The sequence below is a fragment of the Helianthus annuus genome, chromosome 14, assembly GCF_002127325.2.
Source record: "Helianthus annuus cultivar XRQ/B chromosome 14, HanXRQr2.0-SUNRISE, whole genome shotgun sequence".
NCBI classification, from domain to species: domain Eukaryota; kingdom Viridiplantae; phylum Streptophyta; class Magnoliopsida; order Asterales; family Asteraceae; genus Helianthus; species Helianthus annuus.
The window spans coordinates 97,154,808-97,166,943 of NC_035446.2; the positions used below are offsets into that span (position 1 = coordinate 97,154,808).

Below are 12,136 nucleotides of genomic sequence, written 5' to 3' on the forward strand. Positions count from 1 at the left end.
TTGCCCCAAATCGATGTCGATGACATAACCACCGCCCAAATCGATGTCGATGACATAACCACCGCCCATTATCTGCTCATCAACCAAAACCCAAGCAATGTTTTCCGTTTGAAATTAGAGCTTCAACACCTATGCTTGAACTTGGTTTTCTTCTGAAATTAGTTCTATACCCGTCCGGTGGACGGGCATATTAATAGTACAATGACATAACTATTTCATTGTTTGTATTTGAAACAAACCATTATTTGTTTAAAACCAAAAAAATGTGTGATATTTGTCTTCTAGTGCTATAATACAAACACATGCAACATCACAAGTTAGTTTTTAGTTTACATTTGTATAAATCTCCAAAAGTCAGCTCCCATTCCGAAAGGCATTTGTTATATTTTTTTGAAGGGCAAATTTTATAAAAAACAAAGAACAATGTACAGAGGATATATCATTTCATACACATTAAAAATAAAAAAAGACACCACCTAGACCATTCCATTTGTTCCAGTTTGTTTCCAATGTTTTGATTTCAGCCAGCAGACTTGCGATATCGACTATAGCGGACGAGAAAACAAGTTCATTTCTAAGTTACCATATGGGCCAACACGAGATTAAAATTGATTTTGAGCATACCAAATTCTTCTTAACCTCCGACCCAATAGTGCCTTCATGAAGATGAAACAGATCATGGACATTAAAAGCGAAGATAGGTTGACCCAATAATGTCTTCATGAAGATGAAACAGATCATGGACATTAAAAGTGAGGTTAGGTTGGATAGCACACCAAGAAGAGACTCACTGCCATACTACTGTAGCGACTAAACAACCAGAAAATAGATACTCCAACGATTCCTCGAGCTTGCCGCATAATGGACATAAGGTTGATGCATAGAAATACCCCTTCAAGCTAGCCTGTCCTTGTTGGTAGACGGTTTAGGGTTGCACGCTCTCCGAACATGTTAATTTTCTTAGGTACCAATTTGTTCCAATCATAAACATATCCTTGTGAGGTTGATGTCGCTGCAGCTAACATGCCTCTGATAGATCAAACCGAAAGATCTCATTCGAATCTTCATTCCACAACCAAGAATTGTCATGGGACTGCAAAGGGACTGAGATATTAAAGTGATACAGTCTAAAAACCCCAAAAGCAGATCTTGGGCAGAAGTCGGTTGCCCAAGCTGGTCCCAATGTTGCCGAAAGTCAACGATTCTACTCTGAAAACTGAAAACCCTAAACTTCATGCATATCATTAATTTAAAAAACTCACAACTTAAAACTGGCATCAAAAGCAAATAGTAAAGATGAATCGCACCTGAATGATTCCCGAGCTAAACGACCATGAATGAGATGTTCCGAACCAGAACCAGAACCACCCCTATATACGCTACACAAGTCAAACTGTCTAAACGTGTGTGTGTATAAGCATACAAAAATACAAAGACACCCGTAATATTTTATTTTCAAGAAAAAAGAGTGTAATAAATTATATCAGAATTTACATAATGTCTTTTGTATGATGTTTTCACAGCGACCATTGCCTATAGAACCTTCTAAAATATAGGAGAGCCATTTCCTACAAATAATAAAAGAGATAAAAGAAATAATAAATACATAGTCCAAAACATGTGTAGTACATGATTACTGAAGATTATCCTCTGTTCTTCTATTTATTTTCTTAGTAAAAAAAGTTTATATACCCTCCATTTTTCTAGGGAATTTGAAGGATCACATGCATCCTGAATTTTGAACTCATAATAATATGCACACAGAAGTTGTACCTCATCTATCTTAAGATGTTTTGTATGAGAATGCTTCTTAGCTAGTTGAAAATCAAAGTAAAAAGTAATCAGCGAATAGAAGAGCATAGTGAACTCAATTACTCAAATATCACTCTTGAATACCATTTTTTCTTTACATCACTTCGAAGATCCGGTTTTGCCAATGAGTCATCAAGATCAACATCCACCGTTATTGCTCTATACTACACACATCAGATGAATAGTCAGAAAACAATATTAATTCATGTCATACCAACATATTGAAGTCAATGGTTATTATATAGGTTCCAACAAATTCTTAAAAGATATAAAAAAACTCAACGACATGCAATTGAATGACTGATATAGTGGGGGTAAGTGGGGTATTACGGCGATTCGGTAGTTGCTGCTTGGAGACGACGTGGAAAGAAGGGACTAATCAGTCATCTAAAATTGCCTTCCCAATCTGTAACATTACTAAATAACCTGCAGGAAGAAAATGCACTGAACCATAGTTAATAAAATGCAGCAAAATATATCTAAACCAAAGGCATGATATTAAATTTGACATTGGTGTATGCGCCTAGGCAATGAAGTATTTTAAACACTAACCAACTTAAGTGCAAAGAACATTCACCAATGGGATTTGGATCCACTCCATAAAACTCCCAGATGCATATGATAAAAACTCTGTTAAAGTCTACCCTGCAATGAACACACACATAAAGATAAACAAAAAAACATAATTTTCATTACATTATCACATAAAGCAGTGATCAATCAAGAACATAATAAGATTTATCTTAAAATAAATGGGTGGTAACATTACTAAATTACATCTAGGAAGAAATGCACAACCAGAGTCAACATGTAACCCTGAAATGCCAAAGATAAATATTTTAAAACTCAACTATAAAACATACGGTACACATTATCATGTTATCACGTTACCTTAACTTGGCATAGCATACTAAGACACATAAGCCATGATTCTATTGTTAATGTGTGTTGTAACAAAGAACACATGCTTCCATAAATCCTCCTGCAACAACAATAAGCCATAAGGAAATACCATTAAAACAAACATCTTATTTGACAAGGACTATAGTCTAAATTTAAATTTAAAAACAACAAACTCACTTTAAAAACATATATATTTGAATTTGTTATAGTTGACTTTAGAAACTGATTGAAATAGAGTATAACTGTTGGTGCATTACGTCTATTGACTTCGTCTTGTATCATATTATAGGATAGGATAGGTTAGAATAACCAGTGCACGAGGTTCGAGAAACGAGAAGTGGTAAATTAGCATGTTGGATCGCTTATGTGTACAATGTCCATAAAAGCGACCCACACTATCATGCTGGACCGCTTATATGAACATTGTTCATATAAGCGAACCACATTATCTTGTCTGGATCGCTTATTTGGTCGGTCGTATAAGCGGTTCATGAATACTATAAATAGGTGCATGGTTGATTCATTTGTAACGGCTTGGAACTTGTAACGAAGTGCTGCCGAATTGTTTCCAGGTTGTAAACGTTGTCAGAATCAATAAAGTGAAGCATTATATTTAGTTTGAGCATCTAATTCACTGATTCCGCCTTTGAATTAGAGAAACGACTCTTCTGATCGACTCATTCAGGGTCAACGACGATCCAACAAGTGGTATCAGAGCTCAGGAAGAAGAGTTCAGCTCAAATTTGATCCGTTTTCTGTCTTCTACACCTTCTTTTTCGATTTAGACAAGTTTCCACGGTTAAAATCGGACGAATTTTTCACAGGACGTGTGTTATTGGACAATTATAAACCCTAGAAAGTTTTAGAGTGAAATTCGGACTAAAAATAGATAAAACAGGCTAAAAACTAAGGATCGCTTTTTCGAACAATCAGGATCGCTCGAAAAGAAGTTGTTTGAACCGCTCATTTGTCCAGTTTTGCATCTGGACCGCTCCAAAAACTGCCTTGAACCGCTCGAGTGCACATCCCTGGACCGCTCGAACGATCATAGTCTGGGCCGCTCATTCGCACATTAATTCATCTGGACCGCTCCAAAATAAGTTTAGTCCGCTCATCTGAACATTTCCTGGTCCTCTCGAGTGACAATATCTGAACCGCTTGTATGACAAGTCTTGGTCCGCTCGTTTGAACTTATTTGGATCGCTTATAGATACATTGTGTTGGTTCGCTTATTCGACTTGATTCGCTCTTTTGGTCAAAGTTACTGGTTCACGTATCTGTCCAACCAGTTCCGCTTATTTGTCCAAATTGGTTTTCGCACATACGATCAATTTGATTTCATTCAAGTGTCAAGATTATTTCACGAGAACCGAGTGTTAGTGTATTTCAATTTACTTGATATTGTTTGAACTGATTAAGTTTGTTTGTTTGCTTCCAGGTCTTTGAATTTCGGGTGATTCAAAATGTCGAACAACGGTGAAGAATTCTACAATACATTCTACAACGCATTCACTTCCGAATCGTCAGATAGAAGATCGGAATTGAAGGAATATTCAAAGGAGATTTCGGATAATTTGAAGTTCGAAAACATGTACGGAAGTCAACAGAAGCCGCCAAAGTTGATGAAAGTTGAAGATTATAATTGGTGGAAAAACAGGTTTGAAGGATGGGTGAAAGCTTTCGCTCCTGAAAGCTGGTTAAAGTTAGTAACTGAATATCAAGCACCAGAGAAAGCAGAGGGAGAGTTAATCGAGGAGAAAGATTTTACAGAAAAAGATGTAAAGAATGTTGTTGCTGAATACAGAATGATAACTTTGATTAAACAGTCAGTGAGAGAGGATATTATTTCATTGCTTGAACAAGAAAAAACGTCAAAGAAATTGTGGGAAGCATTAGAGAGAAAGTGTGTTGGAAGTAATGAGATTGTCAAGAATAAGAAAAAGTTGTTGCGTAAAGAGTTTGAAGTGTTCAGTTGCATGAAAAATGAATCTGTTTGTAAGATGTTAGAAAGATTCGGACATCTGAAAATGGAATTGGTTAGATATAAAATTGACTATTCTGAAGAATTGATGGTGGATAAATTGTTTGATGCATTGCCAAATGATCAAGATTGGCAATATTTTGCTCTTATGCTGAAGAATACAATCAAGCCAGATGATCTAAAGGTTGACTTGCTGATTGAAAGGCTTGAAAGCCATGAATTGGAGTTAAAGAGATCTAAAGTCAACAGTCCAGCGTATCAACAGAATGTAGAGATTTATTACAGAGGAAATGTACCAAATGCTGGTTCTCCAAAAACAACATTTTCTACTGAAAGTTCGAAAACAGTCAACAATGAAAGTCTTCACAGTGGTTCTTCTTCAAACACTTCAGATCAAACTGCTTCAAAGAATGTATTTCAATGTAATATCGCAATCGATTTAAAGAATGGGCAGAACTTCAGTGAAGAATCAGCAAAACAACAGATGGTTTTCTTAGCATCTGTACTGGAATCGTATGAAGGCCTCGTCGCAGGGAAGATTGGAAATACCAACTTGACAAAAGAAGAGTATGATCAAATAGACCCCGAAGAGATGGAATTAATGGATATCAGATGGTGCATGGCCAGTGCAGTTCGTCGAGCACAGCGGTTCATGGAGATTACGGGGAGGAAGTCAATTGGAGGGCCATCTACCAAACTGGGTTTTGATAAATCCAAAGTGACATGTTTCAAATGTAAACAAAAAGGTCACTTCAAGCGCGAGTGCAGAAATTTGTATGTTGCTGAAGATTCTGAAAATCCGTTCAACGAAGACTATTACAAGAAAGCGATTTATCATCAAAATAAGTCTGAACCACCAAGGTTGAAACAGCAGGAAGAAAAATTAAGGGCTCTTGCAGTCATTTATGAGGACGAAGGGTATGACTGGGGCAAAGAAGTTCTTCCAGAACAAGATGCTGTTGGTTATGCTTTTGTTGCAAAAAATGATCATGATACATGGTGGAGAAGAGACAGTGCAAGATGGGAGATTGGCAAGCTGTATGAACCATTTCAAGAAGCACAGAGAGTCAATAGATGGAATGAAGAGTTGGAGTGTTACTTGGATCCACAGGGGAATCCAGTGGTAGATCCGTCAAAAGTTGATTTTGAGGCTGTAACTAATGTGTTTCCAAGTGAGCGTGTTTTCAACACAAAAAGGCTTTCTGATAGCAGCTATCTGCCAGAGTTGATGAACAAGTTGAGAGAAGTCTTTGAAACAAGTCTACCGAAGGTGGTAGAGATGAAGAAGAGAAAAGAAGAAGAGTTGAAGAAGATGATTGAAGAGGTAAAGACTGTTGCAAAGCTTGCTGGTGAAGAGAATCAAAAAGCTGAGGAAGAACAAAAGCCGAAAGAGATGGAAGAAAAAGTTGAGAAGATACAGGAGACAAAGGAAGCTGAGCACGCTGAAGTTTCAATCACTGAGGTAATAAAATCTTCTGAATTATCAAATGTTGAATTGGTTGTAGAAAAGGAAAACAAGTGCAGGAATTGCATTGAAAAGTGCAAAGCCTGTACTGAAAAAGAAGAAATAATCAAAACAAAAGATAATGAAATGAATAAACTTGAAAACGCCTTAAAACTGAAATGTAAGGAAAGGATTGACACAGAGCAAAGCTTAAAATTAAAAGTTGAGAAATTAAGACAGAAATGTCATGATTTTGAAAAGGAAAATACGGTTTTGAAAGAAAAATGTGACACAAAATGTGTTGATTGCATTGAGAAAGAATCTAAGTTTCTAGAGTTACAAAAACAGTATGATTCTTTAAAATGGTCAAGTCAGAGAGTACAAGAAGCTTATGATACTTTGAAGAGCCAAGTCAAAAGTTTTGATCAGAGATTGTCTGAAACTTTAACAACCAAAGAAATGTATGAAAGACAATTTAAAGAAAAGCAAATTGAATTAAACAAGCGAGTTGATGAAATTGCTAATCTTAAACAAGTCTTGGCTGAAAAAGAAAAGATTGTTACAAAACTTCAAAGTTATCATAACTCTTCGTACATTCTCGAACGTATTTTCAATATCACACCAGATGACAAAGATACTAATGATTGTAAAAAGGGTATTGGTTCAGAATTTCATCAGGTACCACCACCTTTGAGAGACAATTATACTTTTTATGATGAGGAAAAGGTGGCAAAGGGTTTGAACATAGTTGACCAATTACCTGAAAGTATCGATGTGACTTACACCAAATCTGATGATGCTGATGATTCAGAGGTGGTATGTAAGGTGGGTGATAGTGTTTTGAAAGGTAAGTCTGAATCACAGGATGAAGGTGAAGGAAATCTTTATGATGGATACCTGAAAGACACGAAATCTGAGAAGAATTTGAATGATGATTCAAAAGGATTGGTTTATACCATGATTGGATCGGACAAACTATTCTTGGATGTGGTTTTCCCGATTCAGAATGTGATTTCAGTAAAAATTGACAAAGTTTTCAAGATGGTTGAAATTGAGAAGTCTGAAATGTCGAAGTTTGCTGGTAAAGGTTTCAAAGGGTCTTCTAACAAACCTGGTTCTAAGAAGAAAAATATGAAGTCTGGTTTGGGGTATAAGAAGAAACATAATCAAAACAGAACTGAAAGGTCCAATTTTCAGACAAAAATGAATTTTGTTCAAGGAAAAAGTTTCACCGAAGAAGAAAAATTCAAAATTGGAAAACAATCTAATGCAGAGTTTGAGGCTATGAAAAAGAAACAACAACAGCCAAAAGATGTGTCAAAGAAAGTGTGTTTTAAATGTGATCAAATTGGACATGTTGCACGAAAGTGTCCAAATCCAAAGCCTGTTGATGTTGAGACACAGAAATCTGAGAGTGTGAAACCGAGGTCAATCAGATTTGATTCGAGACAAACTTGGAGGTATACAACAAACAAGTTTGCCTCAAATCAAAATTGGAAATCAAACCCGAACAGGTTTAACTTTAGACAGATCTGGAATTCTCACACACCCAGAATGAGAACATCATGGAGTCGGAAAACATCGGTTGGTGTGACAAAACCTCAAAAGATTTGGAAACCTAAAAATGTTGTTCAAACTCAAAAGGTTCAGAAAGAAACAAATTTTTACAAAAGAGGTACTCCGGAAGGTCAAGTGTGGTCTGTTAAGAAAAGTGTTGATTTGATGAAAGATAAGAATGTTGGCATGAAAATTGAGAAACAAAAACAAATTTGGAAATCAAAAACTGACACAATAAGTTCAACTTCTGAGGTGAAAACGTCTGAGGATTCAGATGTGGTTGCCTATGATGCAAATCTTCCAGCGCTCAAGGCTGAAAACTTTAAAATTCAGGTTGCTAGAATCAAGGTTACACCTAAGGCTGCTGAGGCCTGGGTGGACACCATGTTTGATTAAGTGGTTGGAATTGCCGGAGCTTCCTGGATTGCGAAGCATGAATCGGCATCTATCTTTATTGATTGAAATTTTTATGACAAATTGTTTGCGTATTTGATAAGGTTTGAATGTGCAGGTGATAATTGCTGCTGAAGACTGTGAGAGTGTTGCACAGGAAGAGGTTGAAGATCCCTGGTTTTGGTCAGACAGGGAGCTTGTTTGTTGTTTAGTATAAATTTGAATTGTGTTTGATGATTGCTGTTTGTTTGTTGGTTGTTTGTTTGTTTGGTTGATGATTGTGATGTTTGATGTTAGTTTACTTTGAATAAGTGGTAATGGACTATGCCGAAACCCTCACGGCGGAACAAACATGATTACTCACAAGTTGAAGAACGGTTTTCTAACTGTCAAAATCAATGGGTTGTAAATCATGGGGGTACGTTATATTTTCTGCGAAACAGAGCATGAGATGCAGAAAATGGATGGCGAGACAAAGCTATCAGTATCGGTTTGTCAAATTTCTTTAATGATTTTGCATTTTAGGGGGAGAAAATTTGTCAGAAAATACAAAAACATTAGAAAATTTGAAAAAGCCAAAAACATGATAAAATCAAAAATTTGAAGTTTTGCGTAAAAAAGAGGAAATGATAGTACATTAGTAGACAGTTACAGTATGCTAAAGATTTGTAATAATTAAATAGTGTTAAACAGTCTCACTGATGATATGTCGATAGGTTTTTATACACTTAGTAAACTTTTTCGGGATATAAACATAAAATGTATACTTGCTTATTTCGTGGGGAACACTACTTGGATATATAGGTAACCCCTGAAATCTCGTTTGAAAGGTCTCGTATTCTGATATACTAGGTGTTTATACTCTATGATGTCTGGGGTATTATTCCGGGACTTCTGCTGAACGGTAGTTCTGACCTAGTCCCTGGCTAATACTTTCACCAAAATGCTTGAAATATAGCATAAAGCCCTCAGCTGATTAGACAATAAAATTGATAATCATCTGTTGTAGCTGAAAAGATCCTCTAAAGGGGACACACTGCAAAGTCGAAACTGATATCTCTCTGCTGAACGGAAGTTCTGACCTGAGATCCCTCAGTTCTCGCATTTAACCCCTAATTTATGTACAGACATCATTGTAGTATTCTTACCTGTAAGACTGAATATTGGGATTCTGGATACGGGAGTATATTCAAGAGGTGGGACACATGAATGAGTTTAAGTCTTAAAACATCTAAATCGTATCCTGAATCAGTTGAAATTTGTATGAAAATTTAAATGGATCAGTATATCGACAATCTAAGTGAATTGTTTAATTCTTAATGTGAATATTAAGCTCAACGGTACTTGTGACTTGTCAAAAACTGATATGATCCTCTGACGCATACTCAATAAAAAATATTGTCTGTAAATATGTTTGTATATATTTTTTTTACAGCTTTATATTTTCAGAAAATACAAAAAGATTTTGATTTCTACTTTATTTTCAATAAACCGATGTCTGAGTTGCTGAGTTTCAAAATCTAAGTATGCTGATTGTGTTTCTGAAAACTAAACGAGTTCATTAATTTGAAACTTGAAATTTCTAGAAAACTTCAAAAACAGTTTGTGAATATTTTCAAGGACATTAATTTGAACTTGAATGATAATCTGTGGGGGAGTTGGATTCTTTAACAGTGTCAAATTCAGAAATATTGTTGATAGGGGGAGTGTTTTAGAAAGTTGTATAGTGCCAGTTTACGGTTATTGGTTGATGAGTTTAAAATGTTGTTACTTATCATTTGTATGAGTGATTACAGGAAAGAACCAGATTACGATCCCGAAGAGCCGAGTCTAAGGGGGAGTCTGAAGATAAGTTGTAAGTGAGGAAGAGCTTGTAGCTGAAAAGCAAGGTGATGATCTCTAAAAGCACGGAAGCTTGATGAGAGGGGGAGCCTACTGATGATGAAGATGATCAATGAGAAAGATTGATGGATATTTATATTGTTACAATCTGAACAAGTTGACAAAGATGATCAAGACTGAAGAGGTGGCATAACAGAGAATGTTCACTGAAGACTTCGTCAATATCCGAGGGGGAGTCTGTTGGTGCATTACGTCTATTGACTTCGTCTTGTATCATATTATAGGATAGGATAGGTTAGAATAACCAGTGCACGAGGTTCGAGAAACGAGAAGTGGTAAATTAGCATGTTGGATCGCTTATGTGTACAATGTCCATAAAAGTGACCCACACTATCATGCTGGACCGCTTATATGAACATTGTTCATATAAGCGAACCACATTATCTTGTCTGGATCGCTTATTTGGTCGGTCGTATAAGCGGTTCATGAATACTATAAATAGGTGCATGGTTGATTCATTTGTAACGGCTTGGAACTTGTAACGAAGTGCTGCCGAATTGTTTCCAGGTTGTAAACGTTGTCAGAATCAATAAAGTGAAGCATTATATTTAGTTTGAGCATCTAATTCACTGATTCCGCCTTTGAATTAGAGAAACGGCTCTTCTGATCGACTCATTCAGGGTCAACGACGATCCAACAATAACATAAAAGAATATTAATTGCACAATAAAGACTAACTTATGCTAATGAATGATGAAGAACAGGAAAAGTATGAGAGCTGGGAAGATTTGCTGTCGACAGTAGAGACATTGTGTTCATCGAATTGAAATATTGGTTATAAGATCGTCCATTGGCATCTCTAATTCCTACAGTGGTTTGTGCTTTGAGATTCATCAAAATCGAAATCCGTGAAACATAAGAAATCACAAAAAAGTGAGAAAGTCGTACCATATTCTATAGATTGTGACTTCCAATTCTGAGTAACAACAGACCAAGAATAAATATTCGAGAAGCCATTTCTATAGCAAACAGTACAAGCAAATTCAATTTCTATTCAAATTTCCCAAAACCATTCCAGCGGAATTGGAAATATGAAGCTTCAGTAGATAGTTAATGGACTCATACCATCATCATCATTGTTGCGTCACGAGGTCTGATGTTGGGATAGTAGGTTATACAAGAGAAGAACTCGATTGGGTTCAATTGGGTTTTATGTGTAGAGGGTGTGATATCAACAGGCACTAGAAAAAAAGGAGGAGAGAGAGCACATGAAACCACCCTCAACCTCTCCTTCTAGAAGATTTTTAGTATTTTGAATGGTTAGGATTTAATGTTGAAGACTTTGAATGGATGAGATAATCCTAAAAGTCAGTTAAGATAATAATCAAAACGGTTAAAGATGACATTTTAGGTGGTTGAGTTATGTAGATCATGGGCAAAAAATTTTGGAGCAAAACTACCTGCAAGAAAACTGCCAATAACCGTCTCGAACCGCCATCATAGCGGTTATTTTTAGGAGTTTAAACGGCTGAGATTTCATCTCAGCATGATCCGACTGTGGATATTGACTTGGATGGTGGTTAGACTTAATGGGTTCCATAGATATATATATAATTTTCGTGTTCATACAGGTGTAAAGATCAAACATAAATGAATTTTAACATACAAAATACCCTAAGTGAAAAGTGAAGGAGAGATTTTTATTTTTTTTAATTTTTCCTTACTACTTAAGAATAACGTTTAATTGCAAAATGTAAAAAAAAAAATCGTGATTTACAGTAGTAGAGTAATTAGGTAGAGTACTTGAAAAAGAAAATTAAAAATAAAATAAAATAAAATAAAATAAAAATCTCTCATTCACTTTTTATGTTAAGAGTATTTTTGTATGTTAAGGCTAATTGTACAACAACCTTACTCTTTATACTGGTCCTTTTGAAAATAAGCAAGAGAAGCCATTGGACCTGCGTAACAAGTTTTGTTTATATCTTTTTATTTTATGCATTTTGTATAAGGGCCAATAAAGCTCAAATCGTGAAACCAACTGGAACCAAATCGTTAGTAATGGTTCGGTTTAAAAGTTCAACGGTTCGGCATTGGTTTTCGATAATAGAAAGGCGTTATTAACGGTTTGGCTTACGATTTGACCTAAGAAGGGTCAAAACTGGACCACTAACACCCTTAAGAAAAACTATACATGTTTGGCG

General features: G+C 35.8%; 1 long non-coding RNA gene across 5 annotated transcripts; it reads right to left on the bottom strand.

The window, feature by feature from the left end:
• Positions 1 to 364: 364 nt before the first annotated feature.
• Positions 365 to 11,117, bottom strand: LOC110886063. 5 transcript variants are annotated; one of them, XR_004878216.1, is made up of 8 exons: positions 10,671 to 11,117; positions 2,704 to 2,794; positions 2,582 to 2,628; positions 2,365 to 2,457; positions 2,143 to 2,238; positions 1,897 to 1,976; positions 1,495 to 1,814; positions 365 to 1,379 (listed from the first exon to the last, which is right to left on the bottom strand). It is a non-coding gene; the product is annotated as an uncharacterized LOC110886063 (long non-coding RNA). The 5 variants fall into 5 exon arrangements; XR_004878217.1 differs by having other exon boundaries at positions 365 to 1,216; positions 1,308 to 1,814; XR_004878214.1 differs by having other exon boundaries at positions 365 to 1,814; positions 2,590 to 2,628.
• Positions 11,118 to 12,136: the final 1,019 nt, after the last annotated feature.